We start from the raw sequence: 8,265 nt of genomic DNA on the forward strand, positions 1-8,265 counted from the left end.
CAGTAAACCTGAAGTGAAGCATCGGAATCTAAAACTGGACTCACAGGAGTGGTTCAAATCATAGAAAGTGAGAGTGTCAGCCCTCTTGTACTTAAGTCGGCATTGTGCCATTTGTATTAAATTCGGATGCAATTTCTGTGTTTCATCGTCAATAAGAAGGTCCAAGGCATACAGTAAATCTGAAGTGAAGCATCGGAATCTAAAACGGGACTCACAGGTGAGGTTCAATTCATAGAAAGTGAAAGTGTCAGTCCTCTTGTACTTAAGTCGGCATTGTGCTTTTGTATTAAATTCGGATGCAATTGCTGTGCTTCATCGTCAGTAAGAATGTCCAAGGTATACAGGAAACCTGAAGTGAAGCATCGGAATCTAAAACTGGGCTCACAGGAGATGTTCAAATCATAGAAAGTGAGAGTGTCTATTTTTTCGTACTTAAGTCGGCATTATGCCTTTTGTATTAAATTCGGATGCGATTTCTGTGTTTCATCGTCAATAAGAGGGTCCAAGGGATACAGTAAACCTGAAGTGAAGCATCGGAAACTGAAACTGGACTCACAGGAGGGGTTCAAATCATAGAAAGGTAGAGTGTCAGTCCTATTGTACTTAAGTCGGCATTGTGCCTTTTGAATTTAATTCTGATGCAATTTCTGAGCTTCATCGTCAAAAAGAAGGTCCAACGGATACATTAAAGCAGAAGTGAAAAATCGGAAACTAAAACTGGACTCACAGGGGAGGTTCAATTCATAGAAAGTGAAAGTGTCAGTCCTCTTGTACTTAAGTCGGCATTGTGCCTTTTGTATTAAATTCGGATGCAATTGCTGTGTTTCATCGTCAATAAGAAAGTCCAAGGGATACAGTAAACCTGAAGTGAATCATCGGAAACTAAAACTGGACTCACAGAAGGAGTTCCAATCATAGTAAGTTAGAGAGTCAGTCCTCTTGTACTTATGTCGGCATTGTGCCTCTCGAATTTAATTCGGATGCAATTTCTGTGTTTCATCGTCAATAAGAAGGTCCAAGGTATACAGGAAATCTGAAGTGAAGCATCGGAATCTAAAACTGGACTCACAGGAGAGGTTCAAATCATAGAAAGTGAGATTGTCAGTCCTCTTGTACTTAAGTCGGCATTATGCCTTTTGTATTACATTCGGATGCAATTTCTGTGGTTCATCGTCAATAAGAAGGTAAAAGTGATACAGTAGACCTGAAGTGAAGCATCGGAATCTAAAACTTGACTCACAGGAGTTGTTCAAATCATAGAAATTGAGAGTGTCAGTCCTCTTGTACTTAAGTCAGCATTGTGCCTTTTTATTAAACTCGGATGCGATTTCTCTGTCTCACCGTCAATAAGAACGTCCAAGGTATACACGAAACCTGAAGTCAAGCATCGGAATCTAAAACTGGACTCACAAGAGAGGTTCAAATCATAGAAAGTGAGAGTGTCAGTCCTCTTGTACTGAAGTCGGCATTGTGCCGTTTGTATTAAATTCGGATGCAATTTCTGTGTTTCATCGTCAATAAGAAGGTCCAAGGTATACAGTAAACCTGAAGTGAAGCATCGGAATCTAAAACTGGACTCATAGGGGAGGTTCAATTCATAGAAAGTGAAAGTGACAGTCCTCTTGTACTTAAGTCGGCATTGTGCCTTTTGTATTAAATTCGGATGCAATTGCTGTGTTTCATCGTCAATAGGAAAGTCCAAGGGGTACAGTAAACCTGAAGTGAATCATCGGAAACTAAAACTGGACTCACAGAAGAAGTTCAAATCATAGTAAGTTAGAGAGTCAGTCCTCTTGTACTTATGTCGGCATTGTGCCTTTCGAATTTAATTCGGATGCAATTTCTGTGTTTCATCGTCAATAAGAAGGTCCAAGGTATACAGGAAATCTGAAGTGAAGCATCGGAATCTAAAACTGGACTCACAGGAGAGGTTCAAATCATAGAAAGGTAGAGTGTCAGTCCTCTTGTACTTAACTCGGCATTGTGCCTTTTGTATTAAATTCGGATGCAATTTCTGTGTTTCATCGTCATTAAGAAGGTCCAAGGTATACAGTAAACATGAAGTGAAGCATCGGAATCTAAAACTGGACTCACAGGGTAGGTTCAATTCATAGAAAGCGAAAGTGTCAGTCCTCTTGTTCTTAAGTCGGCATTGTGCATTTTGTATTAAATTCGGATGCAATTGCTGTTTCATCGTCAATAAGAAGGTCCATGGTATACAGGAAACCAGAAGTGAAGCATCGGAATCTAAAACTGGGCACACGGGAGAGGTTCAAATCATAGGAAGTGAGAGTGTCTATCCTCTCGTACTTAAGTCGGCATTATGTCTTTTGTATTAAATTCGGATGCGATTTCTGTGTTTCATCGTCAGTAAGAGGGTCCAAGGGATACAGTAAACCTGAAGTGAAGCATCGGAATCTAAAACTGGACTCACAGGAGATGTTCAAATCATAGAAAGGTAGAGTGTCAGTCCTCTTGTACTTATGTCGGCATTGTGCCTTTTGTATTAAATTCGGATGCAATTTCTGTGTTTCATCGTCAATAAGAAGGTCCAAGGTTTACAGTAAACCTGAAGTGAGGCATCGGAATCTAAAACTGGACTCACAGGAGAGGTTCAAATCATAGAAAGTTAGAGAGTCAGCCCTCTTGTACTTATGTCGGCATTGTGCATTTGAATTTAATTCGGATGCAATTTCTGTGTTTCATCGTCAATAAGAAGGTCCAAGGTTTACAGTAAACCTGAAGTGAGGCATCGGAATCTAAAACTGGACTCACAGGAGAGGTTCAAATTATAGAAGGTGAGAGTGTCAGTCCTCTTGTACTTAAGTCGGCATTGTGAATTTTGTATTAAATTCGGATGCAATTTCTGTGTTTCATCGTTAATAACTAGGTCCAAAGTATACACGAAACCTGAAGTCAGGCATCGGAATCTAAAACTGGACTCACAGGAGAGGTTCAAATCATTGAAAGTGAGAGTGACAGTCCTCTTGTACTTAAGTCGGCATTGTGCCTTTTGTATTAAATTCGGATGCAATTTCTGTGTTTCATCGTCAATATGAAGGTCCAAGGTATACAGTAAACCTGAAGTGAAGCATCGGAATCTAAAACTGGACTCACAGGAGACGTTCAAATCATAAAAAGTGTGAGTGTCACTCGTCTTGTACTTAAGTCGGCATTGTGCCATTTGTGTTAAATTCGGATACAATTTCTGTGTTTCATCGTCAATAAGAAGGTCCAAGGGATACAGTAAACCTGAATTGAAGCATCGGAATCTAAAACTGGACTCACAGGAGAGGTTCAAATCATAGAAAGTGAGAGTGTCAGTCCTCTTGTACTTAAGTCGGCATTGAGCCCTTTGTATTAAATTCGAATGCAATTTCTGTGTTTAATCGTCAAAAAGGAGGTCCAAGGTATACAGTAAACCTGAAGTGAAGCATCGGAATCTAAAGCTGGACTCACAGGGGAGGTTCAATTCATAGAAAGTGAGAGTGTCAGTCCTCTTTTCCTTAAGTCGGCATTGTGCCTTTTGTATTAAATTCGGATGCAATTTCTGTGTTTCATCGTCAATAAGAAAGTCCAAGGGATACAGTAAACCTGAAGTGAATCATCGGAATCTAAAACTGGACTCACAGAAGAGGTTCAAATCATAGAAAGTTAGAGAGTCAGCCCTCTTGTACTTATGTCGGCATTGTGCATTTGAATTTAATTCGGATGCAATTTCTGTGTTTCATCGTCAATAAGAAGGTCCAAGGTTTACAGTAAACCTGAAGTGAGGCATCGGAATCTAAAACTGGACTCACAGGAGAGGTTCAAATCATAGAAGGTGAGAGTGTCAGTCCTCTTGTACTTAAGTCGGCATTGTGAATTTTGTATTAAATTCGGATGCAATTTCTGTGTTTCATCGTCAATAAGAAGGTCCAAAGTATACATGAAACCTGAAGTCAAGCATCGGAATCTAAAACTGGACTCACAGGAGAGGTTCAAATCATAGAAAGTGAGAGTGACAGTCCTCTTGTACTTAAGTCGGCATTGTGCCTTTTGTATTAAATTCCGATGCAATTTCTGTGTTTCATCGTCAATAAGAACGTCCATGGTGTACACAAAACCTGAAGTCAAGCATCGGAATCTGAAACTGGGCTCACAGGAGAGGTTCAAATCATAGAAAGTGAGAGTGTCTATCCTCTCGTACTTATGTCGGCATTATGCCTTTTGTATTAAATTCGGATGCGATTTCTGTGTTTCATCGTCAATATGAAGGTCCAAGGGATACAGTAAACCTGAAGTGAAGCATCGGAATCTAAAACTGGACTCACAGGAGACGTTCAAATCATAAAAAGTGTGAGTGTCACTCGTCTTGTACTTAAGTCGGCATTGTGCCATTTGTGTTAAATTCGGATACAATTTCTGTGTTTCATCGTCAATAAGAAGGTCCAAGGGATACAGTAAACCTGAATTGAAGCATCGGAATCTAAAACTGGACTCACAGGAGAGGTTCAAATCATAGAAAGTGAGAGTGTCCGTCCTCTTGTACTTAAGTCGACATTGAGCCCTTTGTATTAAATTCGAATGCAATTTCTGTGTTTCATCGTCAAAAAGGAGGTCCAAGGTATACAGTAAACCTGAAGTGAAGCATCGGAATCTAAAGCTGGACTCACAGGGGAGGTTCAATTCATAGAAAGTGAGAGTGTCAGTCCTCTTTTCCTTAAGTCGGCATTGTGCCTTTTGTATTAAATTCGGATGCAATTTCTGTGTTTCATCGTCAATAAGAAAGTCCAAGGTATACAGGAAACCTGCAGTGAAGCATCGGAATCTAAAACTGGACTCACAGGAGAGGTTCAAATCATAGAAAGTGAGAGTGTCAGTCCTCTTGTACTTAAGTCGGCGTTGTGCCTTTTGTATTACATTCGGATGCAATTTCTGTGTTTCATCGTCAATAAGAAGGTCCAAAGTATACACGAAACGTGAAGTCAAGCATCGGAAACTAAAACTGGACTCACAGGATAGGTTCAAATCATTGAAAGTGAGAGTGTCAGTCCTCTTGAACTTCAGTCGGCATTGTGCCTTTTGTATTAAATTCGGATGCAATTTCTGTGTTTCATCGTCAATAAGAAGGTCCAAGGGATACAGTTAACCTGAAGTGAAGCATCGGAATCTAAAACTGGACTCACAGGACAGGTTCAAATCATAGAAAGTGAGAGTGTCAGTCCTCCTGTACTTAAGTCGGCATTGTGCCTTTTGTATTAAATTCGGATGCAATTTCTGTGTTTCATCGTCAATAAGATGGTCCAAGGTATACAGTAAACCTGAAGTGAAGCATCGGAATCTAAAACTGGACTCACAGGGGAGGTTCAATTCATAGAAAGTGAAAGTGTCAGTCCTCTTGTACTCAAGTCGGCATTGAGCCTTTTGTATTAAATTCGGTTGCAATTGCTGTGTTTCATCGTCAATAAGAAATTCCAAAGGGTACAGTAAACCTGATGTGAATCATCGGAATCTAAAACTGGACTCACAGAAGAGGTTCAAATCATAGAAAGTTAGAGAGTCAGTCCTCTTGTACTTATGTCGGCATTGTGCCTTTTGAATTTAAATTGGATGCAATTTCTGTGTTTCATCGTCAATAAGAAGGTCCAACGTATACAGGAAACCTGAAGTGAAGCATCGGAATCTAAAACTGGACTCACAGTAGAGGTTCAAATCATAGAAAGGGAGAGTGTCAGTCCTCTTTTCCATTAGTCGGCATTGTGCCTTTTGTATTAAATTCGGATGCAATTTCTGTGTTTCATCGTCAATAAGAAGGTCCAAGGGATACAGTAGACCTGAAGTGAAGCATCGGAATCTAAAGCTGGACTAATAGGAGAGGTTCAAATCATTGAAAGTGAGAGTGTCAGTCCTCTTGTACTAGTTCGGCATTGTGCCTTTTGTATTAAATTCGGATACAATTTCTGTGTTTCATCGTCAATAAGAAGGTCCAAGGGATACAGTAAACCTGAAGTGAAGCATCGGAATCTAAAACTGGACTCACAGGAGGGGTTCAAATCATAGAAAGTGGGAGTGTCACTCATCTTGTACTTAAGTCGGCATTGTGCCTTTTGTATTAAATTCGGATGCAATTTCTGTGTTTCATCGTCAATAAGAGGGTCCAAGGTATACAGTAAACCTGAAGTGAAGCATTGGAATCTAAAACTGGACTCACAGAGGAGGTTCAATTCATAGAAAGTGAAAGTGTCAGTCCTCTTGTACTTAAGTCGGCATTGTGCCTTTTGTATTAAATTCGGTTGCAATTGCTGTGTTTCATCGTCAATAAGAGTGTCCAAGGTATACAGGAAACCAGAAGTGAAGCATCGGAATCTAAAACTGGGCTCACAGGAGAGGTTCAAATCATAGAAAGTTAGAGTGTCTATCCTATCGTACTTACGTCGGCATTATGCCTTTTGTATTTAATTCGGATGCGATTTATGTGTTTCATCGTGAATAAGAGGGTCCAAGGGATACAGTAAACCTGAAGTGAAGCATCGGAAACTAAAACTGGACTCACAGGAGAGGTTCAAATCATAGAAAGATAGAGTGTCAGTCCTCTTGTACTTAAGTCGGTATTCTGCTTTTTTGAATTTAATTCCGATGCAATTTCTGAGCTTCATCGTCAATAAGAAGGTCCAAAGGATACAGTAAACCTAAAGTGAAAAATCGGAAACTAGAACTTTACCCACAGGAGAGGTTCAAATCATAGAAAGTGAGATTGTCAGTCCTCTTGTACTTAAGTCGGCGTTATGCCTTTTGTATTACATTCGGATGCAATTTCTGTGGTTCATCGTCAATAAGAAGGTGCAAGTGATACAGTAGACCTGAAGTGAAGCATCGGAATCTAAATATTGACTCACAGGAGTTGTTCAAATCATAGAAATTGAAAGTGTCAGTCCTCTTGTACTTAAGTCAGCATTGTGCCTGTTTATTAAACTCGGATGCAATTTCTGTGTCTCATCGTCAATAAGAACGTCCAAGGTATACACGAAACCTGTAGTCAAGCATCGGAATCTAAAACAGGACTCACAGGAGAGGATCAAATCATAGAAAGTGAGAGTGTCAGTCCTCTTGTACTTAAGACAGCCTTGTTCCTTTTGTATTAAATTCGGATGCAATTTCTGTGTTTCATCGACAATAAGAAAGTCCAAGGGATACAGTAAACCTGAAGTGAATCATCGGAATCTAAAACTGGACTCAGAGGAGAGGTTCAAATCATAGAAAGTGAGAGTGTCAGTCCCCTTTTCCTTAAGTCGGCATTGTGCCTTTTGTATTAAATTCGGATGCAATTTCTGTGTTTCATCGTCAATAAGAAGGTCCAAAGTATACAGGAAACCTGAAGTGAATCATCGGAATCTAAAACTGGACTCACAGGAGAGGTTCAAATCATAGAAAGTGTGAGTGTCAGTCCTCTTGTACTTAAGTCGGAATTGTGCCTTTTGTATTAAATTCGTATACAATTTCTGTGTTTCATCGTCAATAAGAAGGTCCAAGGGATACAGTAAACCTGAAGTGAAGCATCGGAATCTAAAACTGGACTTACAGGAGAGGTTCAAATCATAGAAAGTGAGAGTGTCAGTCCTCTTTTACTTTAGTCGGCATTGTGCCTTTTTTATTAAATTCGGATGCAATTTCTGTGTTTCATCGACAATAAGAAGGTCCAAGGGATTCAGTAAACCTGAAGTGTATCATCGGAATCTAAAACTGGATCACAGAAGAGGTTCAAATCATAGAAAGTTAGAGAGTTAGCGCTCTCGTACTTATGTCGGCATTGTGCCTTTTGAATTTAATTCGGATGCAATTTCTGTGTTTCATCGTCAATAAGAAGGTCCAAGGTATATAGTAGACCTGAAGTGAGGCATCGGAATCTAAAACTGGACTCACAGGAGAGGTTCAAATCATAAAAAGTGAGAGTGTCAGTCCTCTTGCACTTAAGTCGGCATTGTGAATTTTGTATTAAATTCGGATACAATTTCTGTGTTTCATCGTCAATAAGAAGGTCCAAGGAATACAGTAAACCTGAAGTGAAGCATCGGAATCTAAAACTGGACTCACAGGAGAGGTTCAAATCATAGAAAGTGAGAGTGTCAGTCCTCTTGTACTTAAGTCGGCATTGTGCCTTTTGTATTAAATTCGGGTGCAATTTCTGTGTTTCATCGTCAATAAGAATTTCCAAGGTATACAGTAAACCTGAAGTGAAGCATCGGAATCTAAAACTGGACTCACAGGAGAGGTTCAAATCATAGA

The sequence above is a fragment of the Schistocerca americana genome, unplaced genomic scaffold (genome assembly GCF_021461395.2).
Source record: "Schistocerca americana isolate TAMUIC-IGC-003095 unplaced genomic scaffold, iqSchAmer2.1 HiC_scaffold_16, whole genome shotgun sequence".
Classification (NCBI taxonomy): domain Eukaryota; kingdom Metazoa; phylum Arthropoda; class Insecta; order Orthoptera; family Acrididae; genus Schistocerca; species Schistocerca americana.